The sequence below is a fragment of the Portunus trituberculatus genome, chromosome 14, assembly GCF_017591435.1.
Source record: "Portunus trituberculatus isolate SZX2019 chromosome 14, ASM1759143v1, whole genome shotgun sequence".
Lineage (NCBI taxonomy): Eukaryota > Metazoa > Arthropoda > Malacostraca > Decapoda > Portunidae > Portunus > Portunus trituberculatus.
The window spans coordinates 16,984,184-16,998,749 of NC_059268.1; the positions used below are offsets into that span (position 1 = coordinate 16,984,184).

Consider the following 14,566-nt stretch of genomic DNA (forward strand, 5'->3'; position numbering starts at 1 on the left):
GTCCCTCGTGTCTGTGCCAGTGACTTCACCTTCGTCTGCCAGGCCTCTGCTCTGATCTTCCCGCTGTAATTCACTCCTGCCTCCTGTTTCTTCTGTGTTTGTTGGTGATACGCTTTATTGTTTTTATCATGCCGTGTGCTGGAATAGATTTTGTCCTCTATAGTGGAAAATTATAGTATCTTTCCTTTTTATTTATGGTGTTATTCGTGTTTTGTGTGTCTGTACATGTTTATCAGAGAGAGAGAGAGAGAGAGAGAGAGAGAGAGAGAGAGAGAGAGAGAGAGAGGAAGACATAAAGGGAGATAGAAAGAGAGAGAGGCTCTTTTCCAAATTTGTTGATTTCAATCTCCACCAACCTTTCCTCCTCCTCCTCCTCCTCCTGCGAGACGAGAGTTGGAGGGGACGGGTCGTGTAATGAGGGGGAGGGAGGTAGGGATGGGCGGGGGAGTAACTACTTTCTTCCCTTCCTGATTGTCTTGGGAACGGCACCACTACCTCAGGAACGGCCAGGGGGAGGGCCAAGGCTGGGATCAGGAATGGTGGGGGTGGAATGGGGCCTTGTTTCTTGATCTTGAGAAAGGTAATCACGGAGGGAGGAACTATGGGGGATCGGGGATGGATGGAGACAGCCTTTATTTCTCTATGTGTGTGTGTGTGTGTGTGTGTGTGTGTGTGTGTGTGTGTATGTGTGTGTGTGTCCGTGCAATGTTTCTGCTAAAGTTATTGTCAATTTACCTCGTACACAGAAACGCATTGCTCTCTTGCTACTACTATTTTCCAAGGCTTTAGAGATGATTAGTTTCGCTCTCATGACTCTTTCCTTTCATAATAACGGAAAGACATCATTCATCTATCACTAAAACTAACGATATCCTTAAACACTTCTGTCACTTCAACTAGTCTCTTGAAAGCAGTCGTAGTGGAGCGCAGAAACTCAAGAATACGAATAGTGAGACTCCCAGTATACTCGCTCGTGTATACTCTTATATCTTAGCAAACAGGAGTATCGGCTGGAATACACACTTAGTTTATCGGAAATACATACGCCAATCAGACGAGAGGAGCATCGCCCAGTGACAGTGTTGCCAAGCTCTCCGCTCCTCAGATGACGGAATTACTGTAGCAGACGCGGTGTGGTGCTGTAGGCGGCGGCACCCTGGCAACAAGCCCCACTTAACTCAGCACCAGTTTGAGGCGATTGCCGATGTGACAACTGTTGGTTCCGGGATAATGGTATTGGCTTATTGCTGTCTGTCCCAAGTCATTAAACACCAACAGCTTGCGTGCTCACTAGTCTTCGCGTATCGCAGCCTTGTTAACAGCTGTGCGTGTTGTCCTTGCTGTTGCTGCTGCTGTATCTGTTGCTGTGTTTTGGTGCTGCTAGTCTTGAGTTTATTGGTTATTCCTACTACTACTACTACTACTACTACTATCGATGTTCTTGTTACTGCTACTGTTGGTGGTGGTGGTGGTGGTGATATAATGCAGCTGTTACTAGCACTATACGTATCTTGTTCTTGTTCCTGTTGTCCTTCGTTTTATTATTGTTCTAGTTTTCGTTTCTTCTCCATTGTAGTTTCACAAGCGATCTCTTTCTCTGACATCATTAATCTTGTGCTCCCCTTTCGTCTCTCTCTCTCTCTCTCTCTCTCTCTCTCTCTCTCTCTCTCTCTCTCTCTCTCTCTCTCTCTCTCTCTCTCTCTCTCTCTCTCTCTCTCTCTCTCTCTCTCTCTCTCTCTCTTCTCCCTTCTGCCTACTATCATTTGTTTCCTTTCTGCCTACTATCATTTGTCTCTCTCTTTATTCTCTCTCTCTCTCTCTCTCTCTCTCTCTCTCTCTCTCTCTCTCGCTCACATTCTTATTTTTTAACCTTCATTGAAATATAGTGATAATGGTAATGAAAATAAGAACAAAATGGAGAACAAGAACAATATGTGTGTGTGTGTGTGTGCGAGCAATTTAGCAGACTAATAATTTCCTTCCCTTCTGACGAACAAAAGAAGTCGTGAAGTCAAGACATGTGACGAACAATTTGATTCTTTGTCCATATGTTCTCAGACTTTCGATTTGTAGGTGCTATTATCAGAGAGAGAGAGAGAGAGAGAGAGAGAGAGAGAGAGAGAGAGTTTCATATGTATCATCAAAGTAGATCAGTTATGAATTACCATGGAGTAAACAAACTTTTAAAAGATATACATTTCTATACGTGTCTCATACACTGGAGTTATGGAGACTAACAATGGTGGCAGCGGTGGGATGAACAACGCTTGCCTTCGCTTCTCCAGACACCGTGACACTTAGGTTCGTATTCAGAAACGCTTTGCTCTCTCACCACGAATATTTTCCAAGGCACAGAGATGATGAGCAAGGTTTTCGAGAGTTTGTCCAGTTAATTATGTAGGAATCTTGTCACTCTGCCTCTAGAAACGTAAAAATACCTTAAAAACTCATCTTTAAGAAAACCTTTTTGAAATAGTGGAGGTGAAGCGCAGAAATGTTTGAGAATACGAGCCTTGGCACTGAACGACCTCCCGCGCAATGTCTTCGAGAGTCGCGGTGCATTAGTAAGCTAGCGTCAGTAGGTGCGTGGTATGGGATTCCGGCGAGAAAACAACAGGAGGCTCCGCACATCACGGCAACACTCGCGGGGATGAGTGCAAGGTTTACGAGAAGAGAGAAAAATGAGAAGTCGAGTCACAAAGCAGGAAGAAAGTAAGTCAACATTTTTACTTTTTTAGTGTTGGAACAAAAGATAAAAAAGACGAGGTTAACGTGAATGAGGTTTACTGTAGGAGTTTCCTACGGTTGTGTTTCTTTTTATGTATGAAGGAGGTTGTTTTAAGCTCCCTCTAAAACTCGCAAATACGAAAAAGGAGGGATTAAAGGAGTCTACTTAATTGTCGCAACGTGAAAAGTGAGTAGAGAAGAATTTAACGTGTGACTCAGTTCAGTTTTGAAGATGTTTTGATGTTACCCGCTTGAAATAAGATAAGTGTTATATTCTTAAATGTGTCTTTCTTTCTTTCTTCAGTCTAAGGAAATGGGGAAAAGGTGGGGTTTTAAGTCTCTCTCTCTCTCTCTCTCTCTCTCTCTCTCTCTCTCTCTCTCTCTCTCTCTCTCTCTCTCTCTCTCTCTCTCTCTCTCTCTCTCTCTCTCTCTCTCTCTCTCTCTCTCTCTCTCTCTCTCTCTCTCTCTCTCTCAGAAATATACTTGTCGACTTTTTCCTACCACCACGACCATCTCCTCCTCCTCCTCCTCCTCCTCCTCCACCTCCCCCTTACACTTGTCTCCCCACACTCTTTCTCTGTAGTTTCCTCTCCCTTCCCTCCTCTCATGCTCTCATCCCATATTGTCACTTGTTTATCCTCCTCCTCTTAAACTTCTTTCCCTAGCTCACACTTTTCCTGCCGCTCAATTTCCCCCTTTTTTTTTTCATCCTGTTTCCTGTGGTTCAGTCACTTTCATGGTTCCACATTTCCTCCTTTTATGCTTTCCCTTTAGTCTTTCATTCCTTTTTCCTTTCTCTCTTGTTCCTCTCTTCGTCCCATTTCTATCTATTGTCTACGTTTTCCATAATATAGTTCTCTCTCTCTCTCTCTCTCTCTCTCTCTCTCTCTCTCTCTCTCTCTCTCTCTCTCTCTCTCTCTCTCTCTCTCGCTCTCGCTCTCGTTCCCCATTAGTATTGTGTCAGATGTATTGGTTCATCGGACAAATTAATGTTACTTCACATCTCCACGTTTTAATTCACCAGAGAGAGAGAGAGAGAGAGAGAGAGAGAGAGAGAGAGAGAGAGAGAGAGAAATACAAGCTAACTGGAGTGGTTTTTACAAATTAATTTATTGAGCTATATACATTACTCTCTCTCTCTCTCTCTCTCTCTCTCTCTCTCTCTCTCTCTCTCTCTCTCATACACACACATTATCAAAAAGGAGGGAGGATGGGAAGGAAAAAAGCAACAAAGAAGGAAAAGAAGATTACGAGCGAGGGAATTGAGAAAAGAGGGTAAGATTGAAAAAGAGGATGACTAAAGAGTTTACTACCTTCACTAATCTAATCTTACCGTGTCTGCTTCCTTTAATTCGTCCCTTTACTTAATGAAAGAATTGGTCTTCATTTCCTGGACGCTCACACAGATGTACGAAGCTGGATGTTTTTTTTTTTTTTTTCTTTTTTCCCACCAATGTGTTCATCTCCGTTATCTCTCGCTGTATTATTTTTTTTTTTCGTCTTCCTGTTCTATTTCTGTCGTTTTTTTATCATTTGTATTTTTTTCTTCTCCATCCATCTCACAATGTTTTTTTTTTCTTATTATTTTTCATGTTATTGTTTATACCTCCTTCTCCTCTCTCTCTCTCTCTCTCTCTCTCTCTCTCTCTCTCTCTCTCTCTCTCTCTCTCTCTCTCTCTCTCTCTCTCTCTCTCTCTCTCTCTCTCTCTCTCTCTCTCTCTCTCTCTCTCTCTCCATTCCTCCTCCAAGATATTTTTTTCTCCTACTAGACCTTTTTTCCCTCTTTTCTCCCTCCCTACTTCCATTTCCCTCTTTCTATTCTTTTTTCTCATCTTATTTCATATACCACCTTTCTTCCTCTCCACTCCTCTCACGAGACAGTCATTTTCTCCTTTCTTCTTCTCCTTATCCCTCTCACGAAACATTTCTTTCCCTTATTCCTCCCTTCCCTTATTCCTCCCTTTCTCCATCCCTCTCAAGACAACCTTTCTCTCGTTTCTCCTTATTTTTCTTTCAAAACCTTTCCTTCCCTTATTCCGTCTTATATCCTGCACTCCTTCCTGTCTGCCTCTTACCTTTGGCCTGTCCTTGCCACTTCTGTCTTTAATTTTTCCTCCATTCCAGGGAGAGGGTTAGGGAGAGGGGCAGGCGCAGCTAGACGTTACAAGCATCGCCCGCCTGATTGCCTTACAGACCTGCTAATGGGCCGCAGCCTCTTCTAAGCCAATAGGAATCGTGGTGAAGTGTCATTGGCTGGAATTGAGCCGCCACTTACATCCCGTTGGCCAGTGGTGGTGGTGGTGGTGGTGGTGGTGGTGTAGCTTTTGTTAATTTATTTTCTTTTTCGTCTCCGAAGTCTAAGTGAAGTGTAGTAATTAAAGCAAGAAGGTAAAATTCACCTTTCTCTCTCTCTCTCTCTCTCTCTCTCTCTCTCTCTCTCTCTCTCTCTCTCTCTCTCTCTCTCTCTCTCTCTCTCTCTCTCTCTCTCTCTCTCTCTCTCTCTCTCTCTCTCTCTCTCTCTCTCGTTCTCCCAGGTCTTGCCTCTCATCTTTCAAACTCGAGACATTTTACCGCTTTACTCAACCTCCTTTCCTTTCTTCCTTCTCCTCTACCCTACTCCATACTTTGCCCCAGCCTTCCCCCTTCATCAGTCTGCCTTCCCCGTCTCTCCCCACCCTTCCCGTCAGCCTCATCTCGCCTTCCCCGCCTCCTTCCCTACCTTCCCCTCTACCGCTGCCTCGTCCCGTCGGTTACTGGCCAGACAGGTAAAGCGGAAACCCAACCCTTGACGATTTTTACCTGTAGATTTTCGAGACTTCCCTCTGTTCTATCATTACTCTCTCTTTCTCTCTCTCTCTCTCTCGGTCTCGCTCTCTCTTATATAAATGGTAAATGGGCAAAGATGGAGTGGTTCTGAGCTCAGTGAAGGTGATGAAGAAGCCGACAGTCTTTGCATCAGTGGGAGTCACAAGATAGAGGTGAGCTGAGATGCGTCTAGTGCAGGGGAATCACTACACTACACTGAGGAGGCACAGGAAAGTACGAGTATCAAGTGCCTTTCGTGGTGATCAAGAAGTCGTGGTTGGAAGTCAAGTAACCTGCCACACGTACTTCCACATGCCTAACGCTTTCCATCAGTCCTCTACCTTGTGATGTGTTAAGAATCCTTCGCTAGTCAAGTCAAAAGGAAATTACTGATAGAGGATTTAGTGTCGTATTAGAAAACGCTTTGCTCTCCCACGACTGTTTTCCAATGCCACAGAGATGACTAGATCAGTGCTATCTATTCATGAGAGTGCTTGTCGTGTTATTAATGCAGAAAGCTTGTTCATTTGTCTCTAGAGCCACAAAAGCGTTATTGAAATACGTCATTTGAGTTAAAACCATTTGAAAATAGTGTAGGTATGGCGGTCAAGTGATTCAGATTCTCTAACTCCTTCAGTATTGGAACGCATTTTTCTTCATGAATTTCTGGTGTGATGAGACGATTTTATTGACATTAGGAAAGGGTGTATGGAGGTCAGAAGGTTAATGGCCAGTGTCTTCAATATTTTAATCCTCACAAAAGTTTCTGAAGCTGTATAAAATCACCAAATAGTAAGCAGAATGACTCTTAAAACTCGTCCTGGTATTGAAGGAGTTGACACTTCAGTACTGGGAAGCATTTTTTGCCATGAGAGTTTGGTGTGATTAGACGTATTGACATTAGAAAGGGTCTATGGAGGTCAAAAGCTTAATGACCAGAGTCTTCACTATTTTAATCCTCACATAAGTTTCTGAAGCTGTGTAAAATCGCCAAATAGTAAGCAGAATGAATATGAAAACGCGCCCTGGTACTGAAGGGGTTAATGAAGCAGTGCATTGTGTTACTCTGCTGTTGGTCTGCACTGTAGGAGGAGACGCCGAGACAGACAGCGTGAAGTATTGAGGTATTGGGGTCAAGACTCATTGGAAGTTTGCTAATTGCTTGGACTCTCCTCTCTCTCTCTCTCTCTCTCTCTCTCTCTCTCTCTCTCTCTCTCTCTCTCTCTCTCTCTCTCTCTCTCTCTCTCTCTCTCTCTCTCTCTCTCTCTCTCTCTCAGTTGATACACAGCTGTCATCTATAATCCCAAAGCCTCTCTGTGATAGATCCTCCTTCATCCTTTTCCTCATTCCTCCCTCGTTCCCTCCTCCTCCTCCTCCTCCTCCTCCTCCTCCTCCTCCTCCTCCTCCTCCTCCTCCTCATCTTCCATCATTGAGAATTCCCTGCATTGCCTGACCACTCAACCACCCATCTTTACCTCTTCTTCTCTATCCATCCCCCCTTCCCTCCCTCTCTCCCTTTCCATTCTTCCTTCTTTCTTCCCTTGTTCCCTTGTCCTCCCTCCTTCCTCCATTCCTTACTGTTTCCTTGTTTCCTTCTTGTTCTTCGTAATCTAAACTCCTTCATTTGTTATTTTGCGTTCTTCGTTGTTATTTGAAATGTTCTCCTTTGCCTTTTCTCTCTCCCTTTCTTTGTGTTTATTTCTCATCATAGTTTCTTCATCTTTTTTAGTGCCATTCTTGATTATCTTAACCTCTTAAGTACCTTGACGCGTTTCCATATTCATTTTGCTTATTATTTAGTGATTTTATACAGTTTCAGAAACTTATGTGGGGGCTTAAAATAATGAAGACTGACCATTAATCTTCTGACCTCCATAGACCCTTTCTAATGTCAATGAAATAGTCTAATCGTACACAAATGACAAAATAAAAACGTGTCTCGGTACTGAAGGGGTTAAAACACAGTGCCAGGTGTCCATCGCGGTAGAAAAGATCCGTTTTGCCAACATTCTACCAAAACCACTTCAGTTAAGCCACAGTGTAATTCCCGCAATGCCGTGTAGAGTGAGAAAACAAATTGCCTGGCGCTGGCATATCCTGTGTAAAAGGTTGACCAATCAATCATAGAGAGGTATTATATAACCCTTATTCGTGATGAAAAATCCATTACTAGCTTTACTCTATATCTGGTGAATTCCTGGTAATATTCAGATCTATTATACTCAGAGAGAGAGAGAGAGAGAGAGAGAGAGAGAGAGAGAGAGAGAGAGAGAAAAGGGAATGAGACAAATTTGAATTTCATCTTTCATGGCGTAGTTTCATGTATATGCATTCGTATTTTTCTCTTTTTCAGCTTTTATCATTACTTTTTTATTTAAGAGGGAAAAAACTGGGCAATGGCAACATAAAATGAAAAAAATCCCACGTTTGTTGCCAGTCCCCTTGCAGGTTCAAAAGAATTAGCGGAAACGTAGGAATAAATGTCTTAAAACCTTCCTCTTAAATGAAGTCAAGTCACAGGAAGTTGGAAATACAGGAGCAGGCAGGAGTTCCAGAGTTTACCAGAGAAAGGTATGAATGATTGAGAGTACTGGTTAACTCTTGCACTGGAGAGTTGGACAGAATCTCTGCTTGCTTCTGACTGCTAACTGGTTGGTGAGCTGGGAAGAAATATTTTGTTACTTCAGTTAGTGAGCTGGAGAATAGGTTGAAAATTGCTCGCTGGGAAAACTTCACTGTGAATTGAGTTACATTCCCTCAAACACAAACAAGGTCATAATCTAGCTAGGGTTACGTGGGGTGTGCTTCTCTCCCACTCGATCTTAGAAGGTGTAGGTATCGTGGGTGTCGTGGGGCATAGGAAGCAAGGAGGCCCAGGGAAATGAGTGTTGGTGTAGGCGCAGTGACAGGGAAATTACTGTATAGGGATGCGGTGAAATGTATGAGACGCAGCTTCAAGGAATGAGACTTCTTGTTGTTACTGGTGGTGGTGGTGGTGGTGATGGTGGCGGTGGCAGTAGTAGTAGTGGTGGTGGTGGTGGTGGTGGTTATTCTATTGTTATATAGTTAAAGAAATGGTTCGTCTGTTCCCCTTTAGATGTTTAATTCTTCTGATCTTGTTAACACACAGAGAGAGAGAGAGAGAGAGAGAGAGAGAGGGGAGGGGACAGTGGCGTATAAAGGGTTGATATAAATATTTAGCTTAAATATTGATACTGATGAATTTAGTGTGACTGAGAAATGATAAATGAACTAGTAAAGTGAGCGTTTTCATTCAGTGACCAGTGACAATGACGAATATCTCAATATCAATAGTACTGTAGACAAAATTGAAGGTTTCACAATACTAATGCCAATACTCAATGAATAATCCTTTGTTGGGTGATGTATACAAAGATTTTTCTCTTAAAGGACGTAAAAAATTAAAATGAGAAATATCAATGTCCTGTTTACAAATATCAAAAATAAAAACTTCTCTTATTTGTAGATGAAACACTGAAGTGGGACACATAACGGAAATTAACAACGCTCCATTACAGTTATCTGGTAACACTGCTCCATCTGGTAACAATGCTCCAAACATTCTGAATAACACGCAAAGTTTTCCTATTCCATGATAGTATTGCAGCAGTGAGTATTTTTCACGTAGACAGACAAAAAAAAAAACACACACACACACACACACACACACACACACACACACACACACACACACACACACACACCAAAATAAATGTGAATAAACTATTTTTTTCAGTAAGGAGAACCGGAACATGTTCTTTTAAGCTGTAAAGCGCACGAAGTTTATAATTCATGAAATACTGGGTAACATTTACAGCATTCAGACGATACGAGAAAAATATTAAAAGAGCAGTGTTGAAGAAAATAAAGTTTGCTATATAAAGGTCAAATAAAGCGAGGTTATAAAAAAAAGTGTCTTGTCGATGGTAATGGAAAGGAAGAGGAGTATGAAAGTGTTGCCACTCCAGGAGAGGTGCTGGGCGTTGCTGCAATAACTCTGATGCAACTTGAATGATATCAGCATCTCCCAGTATCATTCCCACTGCCGGTTACATAATCAATACCACGACACATATTTACCTTGAGAATTGTGTACGATTAGATAATTTCACTGACATTAGCAAGGATCTATGGAGGTCAGAAGGTTGATGGCCACAGTCTTCCTTATTTCAATCCCTTCAATACTGGGACACATTTTTACCTTGAGAATTGTGTACGATTAGACCATTTTATTGACATCAGCAACGGTCTATGGAGGTCAGAAGGTTAATGGCCACAGTTCTCACTATTTTGATTCCCCACATGAATTTCTGAAGCTGTATAAAATCACCAAACAGTAAGCAGAATGAATATGGAAACGCGTCATGGTACGGAAGGGGTTGATAGAGTATATTTCCTACAGCTTCCGTCATAGATTCTTGTCAGTGTCACTCGAGGCGAAGAAAGAAATGGCGAAGAGCTGCCTCCGCCTTCGCCCACACAGGAGGGTCGCTTCACGTCACCTCGCCGCAATCCCTGCTCCCATCACTGCGCACGCCATCACCCGCGTTGCACTCGGGTACACTCGACTACACTCAACACGTCTTCAGATTCCGTGAGGGTTGTCTGAAGAATGTCGTCTCTGGTGGTATTGTACAGTGTGCAGCGGCGGCCTAGCAGTGAAAGGAACTCTTGCGTCCGTATTCAAAATGACTGCTCTCTCACCACGACTTTTCTTCAAGGCCACCGAGATGATTTGCGGGATTTTCAAGAATTTCTCCAGTTAATAATGTAGAAATCTTGTCAATCTGCCTCTAGAACCGTAAAAACAACTTAGGAAATTCATGTAAATTTGAGTAAAGCCTTTTGACATAGTGGAGGTGAAGCACAGAAGTGTTTGAGAATACGAGCACTGGATCCCATGAGCTCTGACACGGTTATTGCTTCACTCCAGAGAGGCAGTCAAGGTTAGCGCAACAAAATACTTGACTGAGTGCCGAGTGCCGAGTTTAGGTCTGGTGAAAGCCGGCCATCACTTAAACTACCTAATTTAAAAGGAGAGACGTAAGTTAATGAGGGCGAGACATGGAGCAGCACTGAAGTATTGGTGATGTCAGACCATTACACTGCGTGAGGGTTCTCCTTCTGCTGGCCTTGGTTAAGAGTGATTGCTTACCCCTCTCTCTCTCTCTCTCTCTCTCTCTCTCTCTCTCTCTCTCTCTCTCTCTCTCTCTCTCTCTCTCTCTCTCTCTCTCTCTCTCTCTCTCTCTCTCTCTCTCTCTCTCTCTCTCTCTCTCTCTCTCTCTCTCTCTCTCTCTCTCTCTCTCATTTTCTGGATAAATTAAGCATCTTTTACGTGATTTATTAGAGACGAGAGAGCGGGCAAATAAAGAGAGAGAGATAGAGAGAGAGAGAGTACGAGTGTTTAGGTTAATTGCCTCATTCATTTTGTCTTAATTAGGAACTGAAGACCGCCACGTTCTCTCTCTCTCTCTCTCTCTCTCTCTCTCTCTCTCTCTCTCTCTCTCTCTCTCTCTCTCTCTCTCTCTCTCTCTCTCTCTCTCTCTCTCTCTCTCTCTCTCTCTCTCTCTCTCTCTCTCTCTCTCTCTCTCTCTCTCTCTCTCTCCTAAAGCATTTCGAGAGAAGTGTAAATAGTTTTTTTCCTTTCTCTTTTCATGTGACTTTTCTTCCCACAAACGACTCTAGTGTTACCGCGATGCACCGAAGCTAAACAGAATTCTGCAATATTGCGTTGCTTTCGCTTCACCAGCAATGAAAGGTGCCTACAGTGCTCCCTCTGCTGCACGTGAAGAGTGTGGAGCATAATGAGCGTAATGACAGAGGCCGAGGAAGACAGAAAGCGCAATAAACAGGCGAGATAAGGAAACGTGATGGGGGTAATTGTAATAGTCACTTGTAAACAGAAGAACGGGTGGTGGTGGCGGTGGAGTGAATTATGCTGCCGTTAACCTCTTCAGTACTGGGACACTATCGTACCTTAAGAAGGCGCTATGGAGGTTAGACTGTTAATAGTCCGGTGTCTTCACTATTTTAATCCCCACACAAGTTTCTGAAGCTGTTTAAAATCACCAAATAGTAAACATAATGAATATAGAAACGCGTCATGGTACTGAAGGGGCTAAGTGAAGGCTGTTAGGTGGTAATGCTTTATACTAACTTTATTCCCTTTAAATTTGATGTCTTCAGCGTTATGTGGGACATACTCAAGGTTTTTTTTCGAGTTTTTTTTGGTTTCTCTAGCCTTCCACATCCGTCTAACATCAAAACATTTATCTAGACATTTAGCTTAAAGTGGCACGAAGCGACAGTTTGCCTCAATAAGGGCTTTGAATGCAAGGGATAAGAAATTGCACCGTATATCTTTCCCATGCCGTTTCATAACACGGTCCTACACTAACTGCTGGCAGAACAGATAGGATACTTTAGCTACAGAAGTGCACTGTTCAGAAATATTTTATCTGTATTTCTGAAATAGCTAGTGAGGAAATAGCATTAATGTTGCCTGGTGTTGGTTTTGGGGGATGGTGGTGGTGGTGGTGGTGGCAGGGAATGACAGCGCCTCAGTTCCCGCTGGTCTGAATGGTGGACTGTGCCGTCTCTTGTTGTATCTTTGTCCTTAGAGTCTTCTTGGTTCTTGGATGGATTGTCGTTGAGATTGAGCGGCCTCTCTGTCTGCCTACCAATAGTAAGCACACTATCTGGCAATGTCCAGGTGTGACCACATTGCAAGGTTCCCGAGTCTTCATTTTCGGAACTGAATTTCAAAGCTGTTCATCGATCGCTGAACAATTACTAAATGATCAATATTTCGTGAATGCTACTTTGGTTATAGTAAATCTAAATACCAATACACGGATTGACCTTCACTCGTTCCATTGACGTAGCATCATTTATCGATCGCTTTAGTCATTAATGAACCTCTTTTGACCTTCCTTTAGGGAAGCTGGTGGATAATTTAAGAGTATTTATTAAAGTGAATATTTTTTATACAGTGGTTTCGCACCAAAGACGTCCATGTAAGCTATGTGAGAACTGACTTCAGAGAAACCCACCACAGTGCGACGGTACCGTCAGCTTCAAACAGTCTCACGTTCTGCTTAATGAGTCCATTGGTCACGGGAACGTGGCTCTATGTTAGGAAGATAGGAAGATCCTGCAGCTTGGAGACATTATCCTTGATGAACTGATGGAGAGATTTACATCGTTTGTGTATCACTAACTTTGCTCAGGGACAAAGCGTGGATGAATCTGTTGATGATTAATTTGCAAATGGGTCAGAATCGTGGCGCTTCTGTGTCTTATCTTTAATCAAAAATGAAAAACATAACTTTGCACCTTCTTTAATTATCGGCTTGAGATAAAAAGAAAAATTCGTTAAATCTATTTTTTGAAGAGGCAGTCAGTTCCCGCCTGTATGTGTGGCGCATGAAGCTGCCAGAGTCCTTCCACACATGCCAGTGCTTCGTCACCTATGTCTCATACTCTTCCACTTGTCTGAAGTTTCAAATTACTCACATGTGAAGAAATCTGCAAGTCAGAATCACTTAGCCAGTGCAGGTGATGCTGACAGCAGCGGCACCAGCAAAGCACGAACTTCCAGGAGGCGCCTCACTTTACCTTACCATCATTCATTACCAGCCAGACAGTGGAGTGACTGTTGAGTGTTCAAGGCGAAGACTGCCTAACTATCGTGGTCTGATTTATAAGCTTAAAAAAAAAAAACTTGTTACGTGCGTGTAGCGTGTAGCATGTATGCAGTCAAGAAATAGTTAAATATTTGCTGTGCCTCCTTCCTCGCCTGACTTCTGCCAGTCACCTCTCACGAGCATCCTTCTGGCTGTGTCCCGAGACGTGGCCCCGAACACAACACACCGCCAACCCATGCACGTCACGTGGCCATAGATGTGCCGTGCAAATTGATCCTGCGAGTAGACACACACACACACACACACACACACACACACACACACACACACACACACACACACACACACACACACACACACACACACACACACACACACACACACACACACACACACACACACACACACACACACACACACACACACACATAATTTTTAGGGATTTATTTTTCTAATAATAAAGTTGATGATAAACAAGTGTTCCTTCGTCCGTGTGTGCCGCGCCGCGCGAGGGCGAGCGTGGCGTGTGGCGGCGCAATGGTACCATTAATAACAACACTAGTATATGCTCCCCTACATAATGCCATCGTTACAAATTATTGCGTCATATTTTGTAGCACATCGTCATCTGCTGCGCATTTCAGATAAATTTCATGCAAATGTAATTTTTTAAACTGTTCATGGAAGGCAGAGGTCAACAGCGCCAGCACAGCCACACCATCTTTGTCCCTTTACAGCGCCAGCACAGCCACACACCATTTTTGTTCCTTTACAGCGCCAACACAGCCACACACCATCTTTGTTCCTTTACAGCGCCAGCACAGCCACACACCATCTTTGTTCCTTTACAGCGCCAGCACAGCCACACACCATCTTTGTTCCTTTACAGCGCCAGCACAGCCACACACCATTTTTGTCCTTTTACAGCGCCAGCACAGCCACACACCATCTTTGTCCCTTTACAGCGCCAGCACAGCCACACACCATCTTTGTCCCTTTACAGCGCCAGCACAGCCACACACCATCTTTGTCCCTTTACAGCGCCAGCACAGCCACACACCATCTTTGTCCCTTTACAGCGCCAGCACAGCCACACACCATCTTTGTCCCTTTACAGCGCCAGCACAGCCACACACCATCTTTGTCCCTTTACAGCGCCAGCACAGCCACACACCATCTTTGTCCCTTTACAGCGCCAGCACAGCCACACACCATCTTTGTCCCTTTACAGCGCCAGCACAGCCACACACCATCTTTGTTCCTTTACAGCGCCAGCACAGCCACACCATCTTTGTCCCTTTACAGCGCCAGCACAGCCACACACCATCTTTGTCCCTTTACAGCGCCAGCACAGCCACACACCATCT

The 14,566-nt window shown here is 43.6% G+C and overlaps 1 protein-coding gene across 5 annotated transcripts in view; it reads left to right on the forward strand.

Moving 5' to 3' along the window:
- LOC123503362 (alpha-mannosidase 2-like) overlaps positions 1 to 14,566 on the forward strand; it is a 402,577-nt gene that overhangs the window by 187,225 nt on the left and 200,786 nt on the right. The window lies entirely within an intron of this gene.